Source organism: Pleurodeles waltl, chromosome 11 (assembly GCF_031143425.1).
Source record: "Pleurodeles waltl isolate 20211129_DDA chromosome 11, aPleWal1.hap1.20221129, whole genome shotgun sequence".
In the NCBI taxonomy this organism is placed as follows: domain Eukaryota; kingdom Metazoa; phylum Chordata; class Amphibia; order Caudata; family Salamandridae; genus Pleurodeles; species Pleurodeles waltl.
Genome location: NC_090450.1, coordinates 330208319 through 330234775, shown reverse-complemented (window position 1 = coordinate 330234775; position 26457 = coordinate 330208319). Strand labels below are relative to the sequence as shown.

General features: G+C 42.4%; 1 protein-coding gene across 2 annotated transcripts in view; it reads right to left on the bottom strand.

Moving 5' to 3' along the window:
• Positions 1-22821, bottom strand: part of LOC138266612 (galactose-3-O-sulfotransferase 2-like) — a 523679-nt gene extending 500858 nt beyond the window's left edge. The window contains exon 1 of one of the 2 annotated variants that reach the window (XM_069215440.1): positions 22736-22821. The gene's annotated coding sequence lies outside the window, so the exon portion shown is untranslated. The remainder of the gene's footprint in view (positions 1-22735) is intronic. The other variant, XM_069215441.1, reaches the window with a different exon arrangement.
• Positions 22822-26457: the final 3636 nt, after the last annotated feature.

The following is a 26457-nucleotide window of genomic DNA, read 5'->3' as shown; positions in this document are numbered from 1 at the left end:
CTGAAACAGTGGCGCAAATTAACAGAGAAAGAAGGATGTCTAGCATTCCCAGAACATGGGACATTCAATCCAAAGGTACTAGAGAATTTGAGGTGGATGTTAAGTACACAGAAACCACCTCCGAGACCAGCTCAGTATGAGGCGTTAGCAATCTGGGACTTGATGGCACTTAAACATAGACAAGAAAAGTTTCAGAGAAGATTGCGAAGGGCAGAAAAATCTTATGCAGAGGCTAGGTGGGATAACGAGAACAAAATGTGGAGATGGGGAATTGTAGACGGATTCAAATTGTTTCCAGCAATAGCGCAGGGAGAAGAGACGCAAGGAAAGAAAGCTTCTTGTAAAACAGATAAAGACTCAAACAAATCTAAAGAGAATAAAAGATCTTGGGAGGAGGAAGACGATTCAGACGATGAGGAATTTATGGACAGATTATTACATGATCGTCCGCCACCTTATGCAGTGAGCGAAAGTGCTCCGAGTACTAGCATGGATCCTGGGAACCAGACGCAGGAAAAGGGAGTTACTGATACGGAGCAGACTAGTGATACTGCTTCGATACAGAATGGTGTCAGTGTACCCACTGCACCAGACATACCGATACAGTTGCAGTCTCCACCGCAGATACAGAGAATCTACCCAGATGTTCCAGTACTTGAGACGACTACAAATCTGATAGTGCCCCCAGACCTGATATACACAAAGCCAAAGCTAATACAGATTGAATCAGCTCCGAAATTGCTAACCCAACCACAGCCACAGCTGATACCAGGGTACAACCCTGTAGCTGGTCCGCCATTAGTACCAATTCCGGGTACCTTAGAACAGACCTATGGAGTTTCTGCTCCACGGAGTCTGGGTCCGGGTCAAACACCTGCCGCCATATCGTTACCAATTTCTGTTGGTCCACCGGTACCATTGTATGCACAGGGCAAAACAGGCATGTGTGATCAGGGAGTGATGACTCAAGATGTGATAAGAGGAGGGTCTATGGGAACTCCACAGATTATGGCTTCAGGAGAACAAACAGTTGAACAGCTGAGGCCCTTGATGGACCTTAGTCCGGTGGGAGCACCCGTCGAAGCCATGCGTCAAGCAGGGTTGGGAGTTTTAACTCTGCAAACAATGAGTACGAATACCTCACATACCCCAATGATGCATGCAGGGAACATTTTGTTGCAGGGTTTTACAGTCCAACAGTTAAACGAATGGTTAGAAAAGACTTATACTTCACAGAAGACTGCAGTAGTTACAGTCGAGCCAGAAAAAGAATAACAAGACAAATACCTGAACTTTGTAAGACTAGGGGCAGAAGCTGCTGAGCTAGTGGAAGGTACAATAGGAGTAAATAGATTGGAGTCATACACGGAGGCAGAACTGAGATACCTATGCCCTAAGATTACAAAAGAAGTGGGCAAGGTGCATCAGAGATTAGCAAATCTGGCAGATAAATACAATATTGATATTGGAAACACTAAACATTTGAAAAGAAGTAACAGATTAGACTTTGATTCAAAAGATTTTGAACACATGAGGTCTGCGGGAATGAAGGCAAATTTGAGAGAATTGTTGCAAAGCGCACAAATTTGGGGGGCACTGGAAAAATGGGAAGGCAGATGGGCAAAGAAAAGAGACAAGGGAAAAGGAGACAGTCCAGGGTCTAATCAAGCTAAGGCTTCACCTGATTTGGAATCGGTAAAAATATCACCTATGAGAGAAACAGCTGGTGGTGTCCTAGTTCATGTGCCATGGACCAGAGGAGATATTCTATCCTTTACTAATGATTACCCCAGATTGAGAGAGAAACCGATCGAGTGATACCAGCAAACAGATAGATTTGTGAAACTTGCGAAGTGCCTTTGGGAAGACTTGAATACCTTATTTGAGATCATTGTTCCGCCTGATTTGTGGCTCGAGTGCAAGAGAGGGGTAGATTGGCCGACGAAGGAGCCGGCAAGAGACAAGGTGACCGGGGCACCCTCTGAAGAGGTGATGAAGTATTATCATAAGGTGATTGAGTTTTTGAAACAAAAGGTGTCGCCGAAAGTGACTGATTGGCAGAAAATCGACCGGACCTCTCAAGAGGTTAAAGAGTCAATACATGCATATTACGAAAGATTGTTAAAGGCATTCAAACACTATAGTGGTACTGAGACAATTGAACCAAAGGATATGAATCATCTTGTATTTAGGTTCGTCGAAGGGCTGAGACCAGAAGTCAGTCCGATGATTAAGAACCATTTGATTTGTTGGCAAGCAAAGCCAATTGACGAGGTGTTGCAGTATGCAAAGTACTGTAGTGACGAGATTGAGTTGAAACAGAAAAAGTTGAAAGAAAAGGTGATGGTGATGCAGATAAGGGCTGCACAGGCAGGAATACAGGGAAATGGAGTTCAACAGATGATACAGCAGCAACCGCAAATGAACGGAGTGTTTCAGATCCAACCGAGGGGTCGAGGTCGAGGGTTTGTGAACCGTGGTTCAAACATGAATACTGTTGTAATTCAAAATGATGTTCAAGGGGTGAAAAAGATGTCACCATGTCACACGTGCGGGGGCGTGGGGCACTGGAAACGGGAGTGCCCGAATATGGTGCAGGATGGTGCTGTTCAGCAGGGTACAAGTGTCGGTACATTACAAAATTCACGAGGTCCGAAAATGAGACAAAAAAACCCTAATTTTCAGAACAATCTGATACAAATGCAAGGGGTACAGCCCATGCAGCAGATGCAAATTCAGCGTTTTCAGTCAAAACAAATGCAACCAGTACAGCATAAGATTCCTATGGTGCCTAGACAGCAAATGCAATTACCAATGGCTCCGATGGGACAGCAACAGGTGATGCTTCCTCAGCAGGTCACAGGCCAGGTAACAAGTCAAAATAACAATGTACAACAGTTCCCATTACGAGGTGAAAATGGCATGAATGAGGATTGGTCAGATGAAAGCTCAGAAAGTGAGGAGTGCAGGCTTGCAGCATCCTGAGAGGTGGATCAAAGAGGCCCATATGTAGAAGGAAAGGTGATGGGTTACAAGGTTTCATTCCTGGTCGACACAGGAGCCACACGTTCCACAGTTAGAAGGGCAGAGGTTCCAAGATTGCCTCTCTCAGGGCATACCATAAGAGTGGTTGGTGTAGCAAATCAGTTTCTGACTAACCCGATTACAGATCCAGTGCAGGTTGAGATTGGCAACTTCCAGGGGCTACATAGGTTTGCAGTCTGTGACTCGAGCCCAGTATCCCTCCTGGGAAGAGACTTACTGTGTAAAACAAAATGTTCAATTACCTGTTCCAATGACGGAATTGAAGTACAGACAAATAGTGATGATGAGGGAGATGAAAGTCAGTTTTTAGAGGAAGAGACAAGAACAAATGAAGACTACCCTCTGATTACTTTATTCCCGATGCATACCTTGATTGATTTGCCTGTTGAACTTCAGGGAACGGTAACGGAGAAGGTGTGGGACCTGACTGGGAAAGAAGTAGGACTAATAAAAGGGGTAGAACCAGTTAAAGTCCAGATAAAACCGGATGCAGTGTTCCCTCAAGTGCCACAATACCACATGACTCAAGACGTTCTCATCGAAGTATCACAAATAATTGCAGATTTTCTCAGACAAGGGGTTTTGAAGGAGGTTATGAGCAGTCCATGTAACTCTCCAATAATGGGTTTGAAGAAGCCCTGTGGAAAGGTTCGAATTGTGCAGGATTTGAGAAAAATAAATGAAATTGTGATAAAATGTTGCCCTGTGGTACCCAACTCAGCAGTAATAATGTTTCAGGTCCCCTGTGATGCTGAATGGTTTACTGTAGTAGACCTAACACAAGCCTTCTTTTCGATACCTCTTCATGAGGACAGCCAATTTTTGTTCAGTTTCAAATTCCTGGATAAGGTGTACAGTTAGTGCAGAATTCCTCAAGGGTTCTCTGAGTCACTGTCTATCTTCAATCAGATATTGAAGAAGGATTTGGAGCCACTGCTGCTGCCTTTTAATTCAACTCTTGTGCAGTACATTGATGATTTGCTCATTGCATCTAAAACCAGAGACAGTTGTAAATACGATACCATTGCATTACTGAATCATCTGGGAAAGAATGGGCATAAAGGTGTCACCCAGAAAGCTACAATACTGTCAAAAGGAGGTGAAATACTTAGGACATTTGATTGAAAAGGGTTCCAGGAGAATATCAAAGGAAAGAATATCAGCTGTTTTGCAAATGAACCCTCCAACAACAAAAAGAGATGTCAGGATGTTTTTGGGAACGGTGGGCTACTGTCGCCAGTGGATACCCAACTTCTCGATCATTTTAAAACCATTGATAAAGCTAACAGGCAAAGAGATCAAGGATGAGCCATATACTATAACTTTGTCTAAGGAAGAACTTGAGTCCTTTTATGGAGCTAAGAGAATGTATGTGCAGGACACCAGCGTTAAGAATGCCAGACTATGAGAAACCTTTTCTGTTGTTTTGTCATGAACGTGATGCTTGTTCTTTGTCTGTCTCAACACAGGTCCATGGAGATGCGAATCGCCCTGTAGCATATTTTTCAGCTACCTTGGACCATGTCGCAGCAGCCTTACCGGGTTGTCTGCGTGCAGTTGCAACAGTTGGTTATAGCCTCACACAATGTGAAGGCATAGTTATGGGATATCCCCTAACAGTAATGGTTCCACATTCAGTTGAAATTCTGTTGACTCGAACTAAAACTCAACATGTGACAAATGCACGACTCACTAGGTATGAGACGATCATATTGGGGTCACCCAACGTTTCTTTGAAACGGTGCAGTGTATTGAACCCGGCAACTTTACTTCCTGTTGAAAACACTGAGATTAAAAATGAAGAAGAATTCGAACATGATTGTCTTGAAGTAACTGAACTGTGTACCAAACCTCATCCAGATATTCAGGATACTAAATTGAAAGAAAATGACTGCATCATGTTTGTTGATGGGTCCTGTTTAAGAGATTCTGCAGGAACGCTGAGAGCTGGTTACGCGGTATGTACTATAACCGGCATTGTTGAAGCTTCCTGGCTCGAAAGAGTGTTTTCCGCACAAGTGGCAGAACTAATTCCCTTTACTAAGGCATGCCACGCAGCTGTAAATTTGAAAGTTACTATCTATACCGACAGCAGATACGGATTTGGAATCGTGCATGATTTTGGCCATCTTTGGTCCCAGAGAGGTTTCATGACCTCATCTGGTTCACCTGTGAAAAATGGTGAACACATAAAAGATTTGTTACATGCAATTCAGTTACCTCTTGAAATTGCCGTGATGAAATGCAGTGCTCATTCCAGATCACAAGACTTTGTGTCCATGGGAAACGGTTATGCAGATCAAGTCGCAAGGTTTTGTGCATTGAACTGTATATCGTTTAAGGAGCAATGGGAACTATTACCACTGACTGAAAATGACACATGTTTGAATCTTGCATTAAGAGTAGTTGATACCTTAGATGAGTTAAAAACATTACAGAGTTGTGCAAGTAAAGAAGAAAAACGTTCTTGGCAAAAACTGCAATGTACCCAGAGAGCTGATGATATATGGGTTTCAGAGGAAGGAAAATTAGTTCTACCAAATAGCCTTTTATCACAATTTGCTCGATTGTACCATGGACAGGCTCACCTTGGGAGGGACACAATGATCAGGTAATTTAAAATTGATTGGTTCAATCCAAAATTCAGACATGCGGCTGAGGTAATTTGTCACAGGTGCATCATCTGTCAACAGATGAATGCGGGATAAGGGACAGTGGTAACTTTGAGCCACATTGGGAGAGCTGGAGGTCCATTTAGGAAGATGCAAATGGATTTCATTGAGATGCCTGTTTGCGGAGGATTGAAATATGTGTTGGTGATTGTGTGTGTTTTCAGTCACTGGACTGAAGCATACCCTACACCAAGAAATGACAGTCTCACAGTTGCAAAATTACTACTCAGGGAACTAATACCAAGATTCGGGTTTCCGGTCTCTATAGAGTCAGATAGGGGCAGACACTTCGACAATGAGGTGATCAAACTTCTGTGTGCTGCACTTAACATCGAACAGAAGCTGCATTGTAGCTATCGCCCTGAAGCATCAGGACTAGTAGAACAGATGAACGGTACCCTGAAATCGAGAATGGCAAAAATGTGTGCAGCTACCAATATGAAGTGGCCAGATGCATTACCTCTAGTGCTGATGTCAATGAGAAACACCCCAGATAAGAAAACGGGATTGTCCCCCCATGAAATCCTCATGGGTAGAGCTATGAGGTTACCAGCAGTACCTGCAAATGCTCTAGTGAATATTACAGATGATATGGTGTTGGATTACTGCAAAAGTTTGGCTGATGTGATTCACTCTTTCTCTCACCAGGTGGAAGCTAACACTTTGCCACCGATTGGGGATCCAGGCCACTCTCTGCAAGCTGGTGACTGAGTGGTTGTCAAAAAGCATGTGAGAAAGTTGTGTCTGGAGCCACGCTGGAAAGGGCCCTATCAAGTGATCTTGACAACTACCACTGCTGTAAAGTGTGCCGGAATTCCAAACTGGATACATGCCAGCCACACCAAAAGGGTAACGTGTCCAGATGAAGAAGAGTTAAGAGTTACCGGCACGCCTGTTTCAGAAGGAGAAGTCTCAGGTCTAAAAAACAGTCAAGAAAGAACTGAGACTGCTGGAGAACTCGCTGAGAACAGCATTGTCCCCCAAACAGTCAATGAGTTTGAGAGAGGTGACAGAGAGCCTATCTCAGTAGAAACGACAAGAGGACAAGATCAAGAAGAAGTTCTCCCAGAAATAGACAGATACGGGCTAGAACTTGAACCTGGTTCAGACCCAGAAGAAGAAGAAGAAGAGGAAGGAGAAATAGCAGATAGAAGTCAGAGTGAGTCGAAATCTCCTGAGCCAATTGCAGGTCCATCAAGCGAAAACACCATACTACAAGAGGAGGATGCTGTCCAAAGTCCTGAAAAGACACATCAGATGCATAAGGGTGATGACAGACCAAACTAACCGCTTTCTAAAATAAGAGGTGTACCAAGAGACACAGTAATAGAGGAAAGTGATACATCTCGAGTAGAAGACTTAAGTGAAGGAGAACAACAAGGTGAACGAAAGTTGAAAAGATAAAGAATTGCAAACAGGAGATATACAGGTCCTGAATGGGCATATGCTACAACATCTGAATGGCAACAAGAATTCCTGGCATTCTGTTTTGATCGAGAAGTACCAGGCCAATACTACGGTACCTGAACGAATTTGAGGAAATCTTGGTTAAAATCTGAAACTGAAAATTGAAAGAAAAGAGAGACTTTATAAGTTACCTAAAGTGACACTAGAACCGGATTTGACTATTGAGAAACCCGATTACGACAAACTGCTAACCTGATTTGACAAAAGGGATCCTGCTGCGAGTGAAAACGCTGTAAATACACAAAAAAAAAAAAGAGTTTAAATCATACTCTAGTTGACTATTATTCTGCTATCTGATTCTATACAGAATGGCTTACAATAGAAGTAGTAGCAAGGGAAGTAAAGTGTGTGGTTGGCTAGGACTTATAATAGATGTTGTGTGTGCAGTGATAATTGTGGGAGTGATTGTAGGAATGCCATGGATAGAGAAAGAAACCATTAATGCTACTTTAAAACCTGAAACTACCACACTAACACCGTGGGAAAGATTTGAGCAGGATGCAAGACACATGCATGAAGGAACTAATGCAAAAGGGGAACTTTCTACTAATGTCTTCTATCGCTTACTAAATGAGTATGTGGAAACTATGGATGCGAAAGATTGTTATGTGTGTACTAAAATTCCTTCATCTGTACAGGAGGGAGTACATACCATAGTCTCCCTCTTACTTACGGAATTAGCTGCAGCTTGCTACTAACAAGGTTTTACAATCAAGAGCATGTGCAATACTTTTATTCAAACTTAGACGTTGTGCTTTCTTTTGTGCCTGTGCTTGAATTTTTAAATAGATTAGCTAAAGAACATGATATAAAAATAGTTAGAGGATTCTTTGAGCCAACGCTTACATTTGGGATAGCCTATGCACATCGCAATAACTTGACTTGCTTATTATCACCTGTTGAGAAAAGCTTTTTAGACCACACTGATGATAGACGCAAAGCATTGAAAGAAAGATTAGAAAAAGGGTTAGGGAAACGCACATACGCAAATGATTATGCTTACACCGCAATCAAGACACAAGGAAAATTAGCTATAGGTGCATTACACGTAGGTAGGCTTTGTATATATAGGCCAAAATCCGAACGAGTTTGTGGGAACGAGTGAGTGCAGGCATGTGTTTTTGTTTCAGAGTAAATGGACCTTTATGCTGAATGGACAGGATCCAGCGATCTATGGGATCTATTACATCTGTGGGCTAAATGCTTATTACCGTCTAACTAAGGGATGGTATGGGACATGTTATTTGGGAATAGTATTCCCAAAGATTTACCAGATTGATGACTTAAAACAGATACCTAAGACGTCTGAATTACAACATCCTAGACAAAAACGAGAATCAGTGGCGGCTGTCATTGGTGACATATTTAGAGCTATAATCCCTTCAGTAGGGGTTATCCTAAATTCTATGAAGATACAGAAGTTGTCTGCTATTGTGGATAACATGTTGACTAATTTTACAGGGGCTATACTCCTAATGGATACTGAACTTGCTGCCGAAAGAGCTATGACTCTTCAAAATCGACTTGCTTTAGACATTCTTTTAGCAAAGAGTGGGGGGTCTGCAAGATGCTCAACAAGCGTCATTGTTGTTCATTCATTCCAGATAACAGTAAAAAGATTAGAAGTATGCTTACTAACCTTACTAGAGATAGTACAGATTTGAAGGATTTGAAAGAACTTGGTGTTTGGGAGGGAATTGCCAGGGTTGGGAGCTGGTTTACCAATATTTGGAATGGGGTACTTGCAAAAATTTTGATGAGTCTATTAATTGTTCTGGTTTGTCTATTAGGATTATGGGGGGCATGCAAAATTAATGGCAAAATAAAGAGAAATTGGACTAAAAGAACCAGGAGAAACGAAGAAAGTGAAAGAGAGAAAATGTTCAACGAAATTTGGGAAAGTTCACATAAAGGGCAAGATGTTGAAATGCGTATTATGCGCAAGGTGAAAGGTTTGTGTGATGACGAGCGTCATCAGAGGAGGGACTGAGAGAGCGTAGTTTAAATATTACATATGCTAAACATGAAATGCTATATAAATGCCTAACAATGCTGCATAGAAAACGACAATAAATAGTAGTTGCTTAACGTGTATTTGAATTATGCAAATTAAACGTGAAAATACCATTGTGTGCACAAAATAATGTTAGTTATAAAAATGATTGATTGCATTATAATTAATCAAGCTTATATTAGCGTTTACAATATTGCATTAAACCCATAGGCCTTAAGTTAGCGTGAGCTGCGGATTTAGCTGCCTAGCTCTCATGTTAAAGCATTTTTCTCTGTTTTTCAGTGTGCTGATTCGTAAAGGCCATGACCCTGCATTTGTTCTTTTCCTTTGTTTCATGTAGCCAATTTCATCCTGTTCTCATCCGCATGCTAGTTGCCTTAGTATACATTTTATACAGATTTTGAAACAAAAGTATACAAAAGAATGTACAAGGACATTTAACCGTGAACAAAGAGGCTCATGACCCGAGAAACGTGCCAAGACGGTGATGAAACACCCGGATGTGCCACCTACGAAGACGTCAATTATGAAGACCAATCAAAGTGTTATAACTTATCGTGGGGTGACAATTGGGATTACCTAATGTATAATTTGATAGGTCAAAGATAGTGGGGTATAGTGAATTTCCAATGGAAATTCGGGGGAAGGGATTACGAAAAGGGGATAAAAACTCATGTCACAAAGGGACGTAAGGAATTAGGTAGGGAATGCTATCGATTTCATCCAGAAACTCTGTCACTCTGTTTGGTGATTTGAGGCTTAAATAACCATCTCATCCTTAGACTGCCCTTACACTTCTCCTCCTTAAGAGGGATGTGTCCCCTGCCTTTAGTCGAAGTATATTGACGGCGATCTAACTGATGTCCTGAAGTCGAAGACTGATCCTGTGTGCTGACTTAATCCTTGGAGGGTAATTATGACAATGCTACTGTAATTTGTCTGTTTGCTTTTCCTTTCTAGGTACCAACTGCTGTATTTTTTAATAGAGACCATAGTTAGATGTTTTCTAAATTAATGTTTGAAATTATTTTGCATGAAGTCCAACATGCTGATGCTAATTAGTGGTTAGGCTAGGTGATCACCCTGACTGACACAAATAGACGAGCCTGACATTGTGCTATGCTGAACTGAGACTTATATGATATTCTATGTATTCTGATCTATGTTTACTCAATATTATGCCCTTATGTTTGTGATCTTTGCATTAATGAAATCTTATCACAGTTGCCATATTATGGCTATGCTCTTTTGCTTCTTGGTTTTGAGATTGACACTTCTATTGGTAGATTGTAATCAATAGGGAATAAAACTCATAGAAATTCTAACAAAGGTGTGGTTATTCATGGCTGAAAGGTCATGGTCGCGTCAACAACTTGATTATTGTCTTATTCCAAAGTAAAATATATTGTGGTGATAAATATTGATGACGTCATTGATATATTGCTTGACATACTGATCAGTTATCTTGTCCTGCGGTGTCTCACCACTGGGTCCAAAGATTCATTGGCCTAAAACGAGTCCTAGTGTGTATAAAACTGACATAAAGGGACGCGTTATCAGTTCCATATGATCAAAGCTTTCAATAGGACAATGCAAAACCAGTAAGCCTTTCCAGGAGGCGTGGCCTAAGTAAATAAGTGCATGGCTTAAAACATGTATAGTAAAATTCTATGCTTTTCATAGTGTGCCACTCGACCAGCATTTTGATGCCTCTCTGTGAACGTTCTGTTATTGCATCAAGAAATAGCACACAGTAACAGGCATACACAGAAACAAGTCAGCCCTATTGGCTTTGCCAGTGCTTGTTAGCAATGTGAAAAACTGGGTTGTTGGTTGAGGGTTAGTGTGAGCCCTTCTCAAGCAACAGCTGCAATCCTTGTCAGAGTGAACCACAAAGGTTACTAAATCAACCTGTGCTTAACCCTCTGGTAGTTTGGTACAAAAACAATCAAGCTTAACTCAAAGGCAATGTTGAAAATATTTATAAAGCAGACAATCAATAACAAAGTGAAAACACAAAACAGGAATAATCCCATGTCAATTTAAAAAATAGAGTACATTTGAATAAATAATCATACACTAAAATAACAAATCCAATCAGTGAAACCGAAGATATGCCGTTTCAAAGGTTTAAGTAAGTATAGCACTGAAAAGCACAAAACGCCAAATGGGATTATCTGTTCACGCCAGACTGGGACAAAGTCACAAATTCAAACCAACTGGGATAAAAAGAGGGTTGAGTACAAGACTGAGTTTGGCCACTGGACAGTGTACCTGGTTACTTGGACTGAGACGCAAGGTCCTGCATTAAGGTGTGCCATTTCTGCCAATCAGGAGCTGAGAGGTGGTGTGATGTGAGGTCCTGCATCGTATTGTGTCAAGTTGCGTTGCACTACATCAGTTCAGAGAGATCAGGTCTCACTCCTGTAGAGGCCAGTAGCAGGGCATAGGCAAGTCTAGTAGAGTCTGAGCAGCTGGGAAACTGGACAGATGGGCATAGGCAAGTCCAGTTGAGTATGGGGCAGTGGGGCAGATACATGGCAGGTCTCTGGAGCTTGTTATGTCCCTGTAGCTTAGAACAGAAGGTCAGTCAGCTAGCCCTTGGACCAGCTCTGGAGGTTCTGGGTTCAAGGAGGCATCCAGACTTCCTTACACCAGCAGTACTACTGAATAATTCTTCTTGATGTGAGTCTTCTATTTATACCTAGTACCAGCTTATATAACTTAATATAATTATTACACAATTTACATAATCAACAAACAATGAATAATAAAACAATAAATATTATCATGTAATTAACTTCCCACTCTACGCTCCTAAAAAGCCAGCAGCCCACACCTAATACGTAACTAAAAATATAACTACGCAATTTCCATAATAAGCAAATAAATAATTAACAATGAATTAATAATTATTATTAATGATTAAATGTTAATTAATTACCTGTAATTAACTTCCCTTTATTTAGCCCTACAAACCTCACAACCCACTAGGACACTATAAATTACTATCAACAATTAAATTAAAAATGATCAATCACTGAAAATTACAAACTGTTTAAAATGTTGTCAATAATTATACAAACAATATTTAACATATAAAATTAATACATGAACTAAAGCACATAAAGATAATTGAAAAACAATAGATATGCAACTGTGTTATAGGAAACAACATTAACGACAAAGATATTCTTGAAAACGATACTACTTAACCTAAAAAAATCAATATTCTTGTCAATGATATTTCTGCATCACAATATTTTTGTATCACAATATTTGAAACTTGATATTTCTGGATCTACATATTTTGTCCAAACACCCTGCCCTATGGGCTCTCCAGGGCCTACATAAGGGGTGACTTATATGTATTAAAAAGGAAGGTTTAGGTCTGGCAATAGAGTTTTTTGCCAAGACAAAATGGCAGTTTAAAACTTCATACGTGTTGCAATGGCAGGCCAAAGACATGTTTAAAGAGGCTACATAAGTGGGCGGCACAATGATTGCTACAGGCCCACTAGTAGCATTCAATTTACAGGCCCTGGGTATGTGTAGTACCACTTTACTAGGGACTTACAAGTAAATTAAATGGGCCAATTGGGTGTAAGCCAATGTTATCACGTTTAAAGGAATGCCCACAAGCTCTTTAGCACTGGTTAGTAGTGGTATACTGTACAGAGTCCTAAAGACAACAAAAACGAATTCAGCAAAACAGAAGGGGTGAAGGAAAAAAAGTTTGTGGGACTACCATTAGAGAATGTTAGGTCTAGCAAGCAGTTTCAGATAAATGTGTAACAATTATATTGCTGTGAATTATTAGAATTAAAAAAATTGCAATCTTGGAAATATTAGACTGTGAATTAAACTTCACTAGGAACTATAGAAAACATAGTGGTCTTTCAAGAGTCTAATAACACCACTGAAACCCTGATTGTCCTGTACAGAAAACTCAGTATGTTCTAAACATTTATCAAGTGGATCGTGAAAAAAGACTCACACTTTAAGGGACTGTTTCATGTATTCTCTTTTGTAGCAACAGTCCAGGGCAGCTGAATGGACCAGCTTTCAAGGACTTTCCTTTTTTTCTGAAGTGGCTCAATAAATGATTGGTCTTCAATAAATGAGTTTTCAAGTATTACATGCATCCCTCATTATCAGCAATTGAAATTATCAACTAGAGGCAAACAGTATAAATCTTTAAATACCACACGCCACATACCAAAGTATGGACACAAGACATGTGTACTTAAGACAGATACTTTTTTCAAATGAAACCTTTTTCTTTCATAACTGGTATTTTACTTTTTACTTTTCCCAATATTAACCTCAGTAGTTGCTAAATATGGGCTAGAGTAACCACTGTGATACATTAGAAGGACATTGCAAGTGACCGAGGAGTTGCATGACCATTAAGTGGAAGTCATGAAACTCTGAGGAGACTTGCAGTAGCCTTATAATGTACAGCAGAGAGTACTTTATTCCTTATAATATACGGCCACACCAAAATTACTTGAATCCTTGGTCTTTTCATGTGAGATAGGACGTTTGTAAATGTGTAGAAACAAATAGAATTTCTAATGCTAAGCACACCAAAAAGCAGTTAGATAGTAATTGCAGAATAACATTAGAATCAGGTTAATCAAAGTTAGTTTAAAAAAAAAATGCTATAGCTCAAAATGTGTAGACACATGCAGAGAGATTCTATCTTTCCTATAATTACCAAAAGCAGAAAAATAAACATGTTGCCTTAAATCTCCTTTGTGCTTATCCTGCTCATCTAGGAGAACTGAGCAGATGAAGGAAAAGCCAGTTTGGTTTATGTTTTTGAAATTTCAGCTGTTATTATGTTCTGCCTTTCTTCTGGCTGCTGGCAGAAGGCATTGTGAAGTCAGAACTCAACTTAATAAGTTATTACTTTTAAGCATCTATGTCATTTCTTTATTACAGGCGACTAGGTGCGTCACATGTCACCCATAATATGAAAGTAGGAGACAGGCTTTCATCTAGTGATTGCTAGCTCCAATGTATTATAATGACTAAGTGAATAGCCCTATCATGAATTTGAAGACAGCTTTTAGTTGCTGTACTGCACGGAGCAGATTCAGAGACAGACATATTGTCATGTACCCGTAGACATGATAAGGAGTGCATGGAGACAATATTTTCTTAGCAAAGGCTCTTGGTGCTTGGCCTTGCACTACCAGGCATCCAATCAATTATTCTCCTAGCTTACAAGCAGAAACCCCACATCACAAGAGAAGGCAGAACCACCATTTGTGCTGTCAAGGTAACAGAAGCTGGGTGGGCAAGAGTAGGCAGATGCTATGCACTGTTAACCATGAACACTGCCCGTTTTATCGTCTTGAGCAGTATGCACTAATCGTCTCCCCACTGTAGCCGCACACTTGCATATACAAGCACAGCACTATACAAGTTCTGCAGTCATGTCTGACAATTGCTCACATGCCAGTCAGAGTCTTGTACCAGTAATGACAGTTCTAGCAACCAATCTATTATTTTATTCTATTTTAGTACAGATGTACAGCTAAGACTTTAAAGTCCTCCTTACAAAGCAGGAACTCTTTCAGGCACTTCTATCCTCACCCCCAAATGTTACGCCTTTAGCCCTCCTGTTTTCTGAATTAATTGTTATTGCTACTAGGACTCCTGGCACTTTACCACTGATAACCAATGCTACAGTGCTTATGCTCTCTCCCTAAAACATGGTAAAACTGGCGTACATCTGATTGGCACATTTAATTTACTTGTAAGTCCATACGAAAGTGTACATCTACATGTACCCAAGGTATGTAAAATAAATGCTACTAGTGGGTCTGCAGCACTCTTTTTGCCACCAACTGAAGTAGCATTTTAAAACATGTTTCAGGCCTACCATAGCATGCTGTAGTCCAATTTTAAACTTGACAAAATAAAGCCTTTGCCAGACCTAAACATTCCTTTTTACTACATATAGATGACTCCTAGGGTTGGCCCTAAAGGCCCATTCAGTAGAGTGCATTGTATTTAGGAAGGACATGTGGGTTTAGGTTTTGCATGCCCTGGTAATGAAAAATTCCTAAATTTGTATTTCATTACTGTCAGGCCTGTCTCTCCCATTGGATAACATTGGATTACCTTATTACATTCATTATGTGGGAGTGCTTGATTGAGAGCATATTTGGACTTAAACGAATTGTAATTTAAAATCCACTTTAAAGACAAAGTCAGATTTTAAGTCACAATTCTACAAATGCCGCATTTGGAAAGTTGTTTTTTTCTTACCCTAACCGTTTGGTTCCTGCTGCCAGAGTTCTGGGTCATATGACTACGAATGGCTTCGCTGTTGGGGTTTCTGTATTCTTGCCAGACAGTGAGACAAAATAAGCAAGGGGTAGGAGGATGGTTGGGGCGGAGCAGTTTCCTACCCCACTTATACTTCAAAATGCTTGCCTTCAGCACATACAAGGGAACCTAACACCAGTGTTTTGTCACCCCAGACTTCTTGGTGCCTTTGCAGCGGAAGGGAAGAATATTTCAGAACCAGATGTAGGGATAGCCCAGGATGTTCCCCTACTTCCAAGGCTGGCAGCAGGTATACATATTGGACCTACACAACTTACACTTGGACCTGTGAAAGACTTCAAAAGGACTGCCTTAAATACTCAGGACTGCTCTAGTGCTTGAACGCCTGCCTTGCTGCTTGAAGGAGAACTGGACCATCTACTTAAACCCAGGACTAGCAGAAGTGACTCCAAGGGCTAGTTGACTGGCCTCCTGTGTGAGCTAAAGGGACCTAACAAGATCCAGGGGCCTTGCACCCCGCACCTGGCCTCTGCCGGAGTGAGTCCTGCCCCCCCAAGTGATGCCCCCAGGTCCTGGACCCTTGGAGGTGATGTGGGTGGTGCTCCTCCAAGGACCTGGAACTTAGAAATGTTTTTTCCAAAAGGTTTCTTGAGAACCGACAGAAGACATAGGCGATGGAATCAGGAGTGTTGGTGGTGCTGCAGCACCCCCACAAATACCCAATCTGGTGGTCAGAAGGTAAATGAGCACTAAAGATGCCTTTACATCTGCATTTATCTTGTCACATTTGCTGCATGTTCCAAGACAAAGGTCAAATGCCAGGCTATGTCTTCCGACAAACTGCTGCTAATTCAGAAACTGGTATTTACTTTTATTTCTGTTACTGCAAAGTGAGAGGATTTTGTGAAAGTGACATAGGTGGCAATATTGCTGGGGTACAGGAGGTGTAAAAGACAAGGTTGTAGTATGTCATTTTTTATGACACACAACAACATTTAAATAGTTGTGAAGGAAATACACACATATTTAAAAGGAAATCAACAATTAGGAAAGCACAAATGCATTTTACTATGAGCTAAACAAATTAACACACAGTACTTGGTAAAATACAAATAATAGATTGCTTGACTTTGAGTTAGATCCCACTGCATTATTTTCTGCAGTAACAAATTCTGCTCAGTGGGATCTTTCAGCGAAGGTATTTGGCCCCATGGAGCCCTCAATGGTTACAGTCTGCAGCTTATTTTAACTGGAGATTTTTCACTTCCAAAAATGTTTCAAGGGCCTCATTACAAGCCTGGTGGGCTCCTCCACAGCCCCATCACAAGATTATCACTGGGCTGACTAGCGCAAACCTCTGAAATCGGAAAATATGCCGTAGCAGACAGTGTGCATTCTGAGGACGCTGGGCAGAGGGGCCCCTGCATTGCCCACGACATGGTCATGGCTAGTGCAGGGGCCCCCCTGTAGCCACCAGCACTGGCTTTCCGCCAGCCTTTCTATGGCGGGGACCCGGCCATGAAAAGACTGGCGGAAAGAGGACTCATGATCAAGATGGAAGCACTGAACTCGACGTTGCTGTGCCTGACCATGACTTCGACCACCACCACCCCACTGGAACCATGTTCCTGGTGGTGGGGCAAGTCTGACCGCCAGGGTCCTAATCTGACAGTCGGACTGCCAGGAGTGCGGCCGTCCCACCGCCACTGTGAGTCTGGCAGTCTTAAGACCACTAGACTTGCAATGAGGCCATAAGTCTAAAGGTAGATATCTTCACTGGGACTTCGTCCCGCGACTCCATCAAGACAATGCTTTCTGCTTGGGCATCGCCTGCTGTCTTGCCCCCTGAACTTCTCACAAACTTTTCTTTAAAATTTCTTTTAAGTCTGAAGGCAAGCCGAGATTGGATCCACTCCAACGTGTGCATCTAACACGTGCTCCATCTCAGTAGGCCTTAACTTTTGATTTTTCTTTAGTCGCGTGCGACCAGATACCTGAAGTTGCCACTTTGGGCCCGATGTACAACCTTTTGCTTTGAGACTCGCAATTTGTGATAAAATTGAGAATCGCAAATTGCGTGTCTCAAAACAAGTGATTCCCAAATGGGTCTCAAGGGACCTGCCTCATTAATATTTCTGAGGCAGATTGCAATTTGCGACCCATTTGGGAATGGCCACACTCACAGAGATGGTGGCCTGCTGGGCTCAGCAGACCCCCATGTCTGTGACTGCTTTTCAATAACGCGGCCCGTCTTCCTTTAAGGACTGTATTTTGAAAAGAAAAATGAAAAAGTTTTCTTTTCGCTTTTTCCAAGTAGGCAGTGGTCCATGGGAATATTTTTGCATGCATTCACAAAGGTTAAAGGGGTTTCATGAGGACCACTTCCCATCTGAGAATTGGATTAAAACCAATTTGAAATTGGTGTTAACTGCAAATGTTTTGCAACCGCATTCACAGTCACAAAACAATCATACATACCACTGTGATTTCCAAAATAGGGATGATACATCGTACCTGGTCATTTTGCAGTCGCAAACGGCAATTTTTGCCTTTTGTGACTGCAAAAAGGCATCGAACATCGGGCCCTTTTATCTTTTATGAGCTATTTTGCACTAAAAACGTTAAAAAATCATGACTTGTGTTCTACTGATTGGATTTAATTTATTTTGGTAGCATTTTATTCCTTACATTTTCTCTACTTTTCTAAATTGGTTTGATATTTTTATTTTGTTGTGTTTTCACTTTATTAATGTAAGTGTGATGCATAAATATTTTGCACAGGGTCTCTAAATTAAGCTTGACTGTTTTTGTGCCAAGCTATCAGAGAGTAAAGCACGGGTTAATTTAGTGACTTTTGTGGTTTACCCAGTGGTGTAACGAAACTGGAGGGGGCCCCCTACCCTTGGACCCAGGCAGAGGCCTGTCACTCATACACAGTGTAGTGTGCTGAGGGGCCCCCTGAGGCTCGAACCTCTGCACCTCGGGGCTGCAGAGGCCTTTGTTATGTCACTGGGTTTACCTTCACAAGGATTGTGGTTGTTGCCTGAGCGGGGCTTCCATCCCTTTCAGCCAGTAACCCAGTTTTTTACAACACTCAAGTGAGTACAATCGGTAATTGATGTTAGAGTCTGTGTTCTTCCAAGATGCCAAAGGACACTGAGTCAACTCTATCTCAGCTGCCCCGGGGAAGTGTGGGAAAAAGAATGTTTGTCTTGTTGTGGGTAATCAGTGGGTGTATACTGAGTGGAATACACCCACACATGAATCTTTCAAAAGCTGACAAGTTTAACAGCTAACCCTGGGAGCATGCAGGCTCAGTGGGATGTCTGTTAATACGTAGATGGCTATGCCAACCAACACAATGCTAGAAATTTCAATCACTTGGCTCTGGTGTCTGTGCACCTGCATCCGCTCCCTTCATGCAGTTCAAACTATAAATGGGCATGGCTCAGGAATCTCCACAATGAATTCCCAGCCTGAGAGAGCATTACCCTAGTGGAACAAGCAAAAAAGCCTCTCTCCTGTAGCATGTGGTACCACAACTAGAACCTGTAGGAAAGTATCCTCTTTTTGGCATGTTACCCACAATTTCTGTGTGAGGTCAGTGTGTTTTTGACTGTGTCACTGGGATCCTGCTAGTTAGGACCTCAGTGCTTATGGTTTATTGCCTGCCTGTCAGTATATTTCACAGTTTTCTAAATTGTCACTGGAGTCCTGCTAACCAGGACCCCAGTGCTCGTGCTCTCTCTGTTTCCAAATTTGAACTTACATACTGGTAACTCAGTATGGTACCTCGGTACCCAGGGCATTGGGGTTCCAGGGGATCCCTATTGGCTACAGCATTACTTTTGCCACCCACAGGGAGCCCATGTAAAGGCTCCTACAGAGCTGCCTTTGCAGCCTGTGTGAAATAGTTCATACACTATTTCACAGCCATTTTCACTGCACCAGGTCACTTATAAGTCACCTATATGTCAGGTCTTCCAGCCCTGAAGGCTGGGTGCAAAGTACCTGTGTGTGAGGGCACCCCTGCACTTGCATAATCTTCTATCATTACTTCTTGTGTGTTTCAGGAAACTTATTGTGATTTACTCCTGCTTTCCTGGGCTCTGAGGTGAATTCTATTACTTACCTTTGGTGTTTTCTTACAATCCCAGCGCCCCTCTACACACTACACTTGCCTAGGAGGGAAATCGACCTTCGCATTCCACTATTTTAGTATATGGTTTGTATTCCCCCTAGGCCCATTGTAACCTATTGTGATTTTTACTATTTGCACTGTGTACTTACGTGTTTTTGGTTACTTGTGTACTTATTGTATATATTACTTACCTCCTAAGGGAGTATAGTCTCTAAGGTATTTTTGGCATTGTGTCACTAAAATAAAGTACCTTTATTTTTGTAACACTGAGTATTGTCTTTCATGTGTGTGAGTACTGTGTGACTACAGAGGTATTGAAAGAGCTTTGCATGTCCCCTAGTTCAGCCTTGGCTGCTCTGCATACAGCTACCTCTAGACAGCCTGGCTTCTAGACACTGACTACATTTCACTGATAAGGGATAACTGGACCTGGTATAAGGTGTAGGTACCTTTGGTACCCACTACAAACCAGGCCATCCTCCTACAGAACCAAAGACAAGATGAGCTGTTGAAGCCAGGAATCTACAATGATGGAGTTCAGCACCAAAAACTGCATGATGCAGGCAGCACAAACCAGAGATTTTCATCTGCTTAGCCTGCCACTTGCCTGGTTTCCATTATCATTACCCTTTCTCTGACTCTGAAAATTCGAGGGTATGCAGATGTTGAATGAGATTTCCATAACAAGAAGAAAATAACGCAAACAAAAAAGTGGCAGGTTAGAGTTGATCAATGTCCTGCCCAACTTGGCAGGGCATTGGGCATTGTCCCGCTCTGAAATTTGCCTCATAGGATGCAGACTCAGTCATGTTTCTGTAATATGTTTCTAATCATGGCCTCCTATAGTGTGGGGCTGGTTTGAACACTTTTTCCAGGACAGATTTTGGTTGCTAGTTCGGCTCAGTTGCTCTGTGTCCTTCACACAACAGGATCAGCTTTGTCCAGTCCCAGATGAGTGTTATGCAGGATACTGTGCTGTTCCCTGCCCTCCCAGTAAAACCAACATTCCTCCTCAACTCCAATGCTAGAGTTGTGACTCCTCTACCCTGAGGGAGACACATGTCTAGCAGGCCAAGCCAGAATCATGTAGCAGCATCCTAGTTTCCACCGTCTCCCAAATCTGAATCATATCCTCAGAACTATAAAAACAAACAAAGCAGGTATCCCCAACAGAGACCATGACAATGAAAACTGCAGAAGCTGACCAGGAGTCGACTGCAGCACCAACAAAACGCTACTTGCAAAAAATGGAAGCTGCTCAAGACAAAAATCCCTAACTTTTGAAAATCTGAGCCTCCATGTTTCTAGGTTACCTTCTACCCAGAAGCCTACCAATCTCAGACTTGTAACAATATATGTGACAACCATGAAAACTGGAACAGTTGTGTCAATGCTTGGCATTTATTAAATTGATCGCCTAATTTTGCTGCACAAATGATGTATTTTATGTTGGCTGACGAGATTACTCATACATTCATAATGAGATTTATGATTGATGCTACAAAACAAATAAGTAGAAATCTAACCTAATCAGTGATAGACCAAATATCCGAGCAATCTATTGATAAACTAAACAATCAATAACTTAATTGAAGCCATACAGACTAAATTGATAACTGTAAGACAAATGACGCTTGGAGTAGATTTAAAAAATCAATTGAAACTAACTCTCATCTCCAGAAAACATTGTCATCATCCAGCATAAATACCGACTGCAGCACGGACAAAGAAGCAGTCCTAATCTTTGAAATTCAATTAGTCACCCAGCACTCCATTCCAGAAAGGGATGTGCAGAATGAGGGTGCAGTAAGTACCAGGAGTGGCAGGATGCAAAGAGACGGGGCAAGAAATGTGCAGTGTTCGGGTGAGCAGAGATGCGATCAGGGGTCCATGGTACTTTGAAAAACCGAGGTAAGAAGCCTTTGTTTAGGGTGAGCTGGGGAAGTAGAAGAATGTGGTCAGGCGTTCTTGGTGAAAGAAGGATAGCGGAGCAATTAGATCATGCATTTGTCCATTGTGTGGAATAGACCATTTGGCAGTTTCAAGGGCCCATGGTGTGTGGCAAAAGCAGTGCAACAGGTTTGAGAGCTGTTGGCTGGTGTTGGAGATCTGAGATTTGTAGTCAAGGTTCATCGTGTGGAGGAGAGCGAAGGTACATGCGAGAGACGAGAACAGAGGGATTTGATCCTTTACCCATTCCCTCTAGGGGAGCATAGTGACGAGGCCAGCAAGTCTATGTTTTGGTGTTGAGATAGGGGTGTATGTGGGAACAACGGAAATGTAACTAGATCAGAGGAATGGTGTACGGGGATCATTAATTGGGGAGAGCAGAGGCATGGGCCAACGAGGCACAGATAAAGGGCGGACTTGATTAAATAAGGGTCCAGGTTGGGTCAAGTTGTAATTCTGTATCGTCGAACAAAAATTGGGCTCAAGGTGTCCTTGGTATGGGGATAGTAATGGAGTGGAATTAGTTGAAACCTACTCTGGTGAATCCGGTGAATGAATCGCTGGAAACATGTTTGCAGCGGGTCATCAGGTAAGTAACTTCCCATGTAAGTGTGTGCATGCGTGAGAGAGCCAGGAAGAATGTGTGTTGAGTATAGCTGTAAAAGCAGCAAGCATGAGAAAAAGGCAGCAGAGTAAACACGAGTAGGAAGTGTGAGTGTGTGAAACAACCACGTATGTTTATTTTTCATATGTGTGAAGACAGAGGGAGGAGTGCGTCCAGTGGGTGTCTGTCAGGCAACAAGTGAACGTACGCGTGAGAAACGGAGAAAGGGAGTGTATGTATGTTAGAGGCAGTGATCAATGGTGTATGAGAGCGGCGGGTAGTTACGGATAATCAAGTGTTTTGTGTGGCTGATAAAGACACTTGCCATATACATTAGAGTCGGGAAGCTTGAGTGTGATAGCTTGTGTTCTATCACAGTCAAGCTTCACGTTGAGGTGCAACGATACCCATCAGAATGAGAAAATAACATGATCAAAAAAGTAGAACGAGAGAGACGACACGAAGTGGACGAACAGATAAAGCGTCCGTTACATATAAAGGCAGATAAAATAACAATTTAGAGAATGCGCGAGTTTTACCTCGTCCCTCAGGTCCCAGGCTACAGCCTCACTCCGCCACTGCTGCTTTCCTCTTCGCTGCTGCCAAGAAAGGGGTAGGATATTCCTGGCGCGAGCGAGCTTGCTACCATGTGCACAGCGCTTCCCATCTGTGCACTGAATCACCAGGGGTGTGTCACGTTGATTTTTGTGGACTCAAACAAGCCTAACCCTTGTTCAAACACTAGTAATCCCTAACCAAACATGCTAAAGTGAAACATGAAGTGAGCCGACTGCTTTGTGCAGCAAGCAGCTGTCACCTGGATGCACCCCAGGATCTGATGAAGAGTGGAGGCACTGAGGTATCTACAAGTGCCCCTTCCTCCCTGACATCACGTTTCCCATGTGTCCTTGAAGATCGCAACCCACACCCAACTGCCCACGACTTAGGCCACTTATACAGGCCACGGTCTTAAAGAGAGACTGCCAGGACCTGTCTGTTCTCAGAAACAGCCAGCGCTTTGACAAGAGATCCCCAAGATGAATGCCCTTTCTGAGCAGAGCGCCAATATCTCACAGACTTACCTATGGCCATTAACGATGACGATGCATGCATAACGAAGAAAGACAATAAGCCAACAAAATGGCAAACAGGATTACTTTAGAAGCCATCCCAGAGTCATCAGATGATCATCTAACTACTGTAGAAGTCATTTTCACATCATCAGACATCATCAAGCTCTGGAAGTCATCAGCAAAGTTTAGAAACTTGTGCTGGATGATTTGTGGATGACTTGAAAATGAGTATCTGATGACTTCACAAGGTGGTACTATACCTGATGACTTCAGGATGATTTAAAGACGAGTATCCAATTACTTCACAAGGGGTGACTATTCCTGATGGCTTCAGGGTGATTTAAGAATGAGTATCTGATTACTTCACAAGGTGTGACTATTCCTGATGACTTCAGAATGATTTAAAAAAGAGTATCTGACTACTTCACAAGGTGTGACTATTCCCACTGATTTTAGGAGGATTTAAAACTGAGTATCTGATCACTTCATCAGATCCAATTGTTCTTGATGATTTGGGGGTAATTTGCAAATAAACATCTGATGATTCCACAAGCATAATTTATTCTTAACTTGATGAAACTGCCCCTGATGTTTTGAGACAGATTTGCTGATTACCCCGAGAGTATGCCCACTGGTTTGTTTCATTTTTTGGCAGAAAGGTCCAACTTTCTCTATGATTTTAGTTTTTTTTGATGATTACTACTTAGTGAGCACTATATAGGTATTACATCAGTTTTCTTTAAATATTAACTGAAATACAGTGTGTTAATAAGACTATATGAGAGAAGTCATAGGTAAATAGTTTTTTATTTTATTTCCTTTAACACAATTTACATAATTTCTATTTCTAATAGCTGCTATTAACAATGTATATTGTGATAAAATGTTCAAAATGTTATAATTTATCAATTGTAGGTGCAATTTCGTGTTGCAAGCATAACACATAATTCCCCAAATTAGGTGAATGATGTCGCTGTAATACAAATTTCTCGCAGGCCTAGTATATATATATGAAGCTTATATAGCACAAACCTGGCCAAAAGATAGAGGAGCACTGTACAGGAGCAAAGGCAAGAATACAGTCAAAAGACTGTAGTGGAGGAAAAGCTGGCTTGTGGCAGTAGAGGTGGACTGTTATTGTCATGATGTAGTGTTTTTTAAAGAGGTGTGTCTTCAGCTGTGAAGCATGGTTGGGGTAGCCCTGATGGCGCTAGGGATGTCATTCTAGATACTGAGTGGACAAATGTAGCAGGCCTGCGGCATTGTTTTTTTCTTTTTTAACTACATTACCTCCATCCTGATGGTGTCCTGACTACATGTGTGCTGAGAGTCATTGGAGGTGGTGAGCATGTTGGCCAGCTGACTTTGAGGATGGTACAAGCTGGCAAGGGGGAACCAATAGAATTCCATCAGGGTAGAAGGTGATGTTGTCATATTTTTTGAGGCCTCAATGAGGAATGCTAGAGCATACAGGATGCACAGCAGGGGGTTGCTGGGGGCAGTATGATATCTGGGGGGTGTTGAATAGGATTGTAAACGGGTCTCCTCGACCTCGCCTTCCAGCTCCTCTGACTGGCGCCTTTCGCCCGCCTCAGCCGGAGGAATCTCGCGTTCCCATGGAGACATGGGAACGCCTACTGACGCTTGGAACCTAGATTTCCGGGTTCCGGCATTAAAAGAAAAGACGGACTCCAGGAACGAGGAGGAGGAGTTCTCTCCGAGAACTACACTGATGGAGGAAGACCGCAAGGCGCCGCATACGGAAGACGAGGAGATTGAACCTGACGAGATTCCAGGAACCAGCAGGGAACATCCAGAGAAGACCAGAGTCCTGGAGAAGAGCACTTTCCGCCACGACCCCGGAGGGTCGTGGCTTTACAAGATACGGTCCTTGTTGCAAGGACACCGCAAACCAGTTTCAATACTGGGGCACAGGGGAGAGGGGGCTGAGAGAAGAGGGGAGGGGACTGAGGAGGGTATTTGAGAACGGGAACACCGGAGAGAGTGTGTCTAGATCTAGTAGAACACTTGGGGAGAGCACGGAGAGAGTTGCTTTTTCCACAAGTGCATCAATCCTCTCACCCACTCACAGCCGGGTCTATCTCTATATACCCTCTCTACCTCTATCTCAAGGGTTTTTCCCTCTCCCTGCATGTCTAAATTCTAAAACTACACCAGTATCCCCACAACACACTTACCTTTGTTTTCGCTCCTGTTTTTTTTCCTTTTTTCGGTTCCATCTGGGAGGTCACGCGATCCGGCGCCGTCCATCAGAAACCTATAAAGACAAAGAACAGAGGCATTAAAGAAGAAATCCGCTGGAGTCCAGCTATCAAACTTTTGTTACCTCATTGATTTCCGTTACCTATTGTTTTCAACATCCTAAAAATAAACTCTCTCACTAACATACGGGCCAGAGTCCTCTGTACCGCCGCTCACCCCAGTGGTGTCAGAAGTGAGATAGAGTCCATAGGCGGTACAAAGAGGCAAACAGGATGAGGGAGAAACGCACGCTGGAGGATATGATTAAGCAATTGGCGGAAGGTCAGCAACACCTTCAACTGGTGTGGGAGGCTCATCAAAGGGAAGCAAAAGAAGACCGAGAGGCCCTACAAACGGCATTAAAAAGCCAAGCCACCATCATGGCCAATAATCAGCTGGTGCATGAGACTGCGCTCCAGAAATTAACTGATACCATCGCAGCCAGCAAAGTACTTCCTAATGTCCCGAGCTCTGTCCTACAAAGGTTCCAAGAAGGTGAAGACCCTGACTCCTTCTTCACAAATTTCGAACGTGTGGCATCCTCGGCCCAATGGCCGGAAGAACGCTGGGGACAATATATCGCTCCCCTCCTAACGGGCATCCTCCAAACAGCATACCAGGCTGCTAATCCCGGGGGTACTACCCCTTACAAGGATATTAAGTGAAGTATCCTAGAAAGGGTGGGACATGACTCAGAGTACTATAGGATGAAGTTCAGGAAGGTGAAATGGGGACAGAGCGAGGATCCCCGTACCTTCTATTTCAGGGTTAAGGATTTGGGGCTGAAATGTCTGGGGCCGTTAGGAACAGACAGAGAAGATGTAATTAAAGCTGTTATTCTAGAACAGTACCTAGATTCCCTCCCAGGCAGTACAAGGAGCTGGATAAGACAGCACCCCAAGATAGATACGGAACTGGCTGTAGAC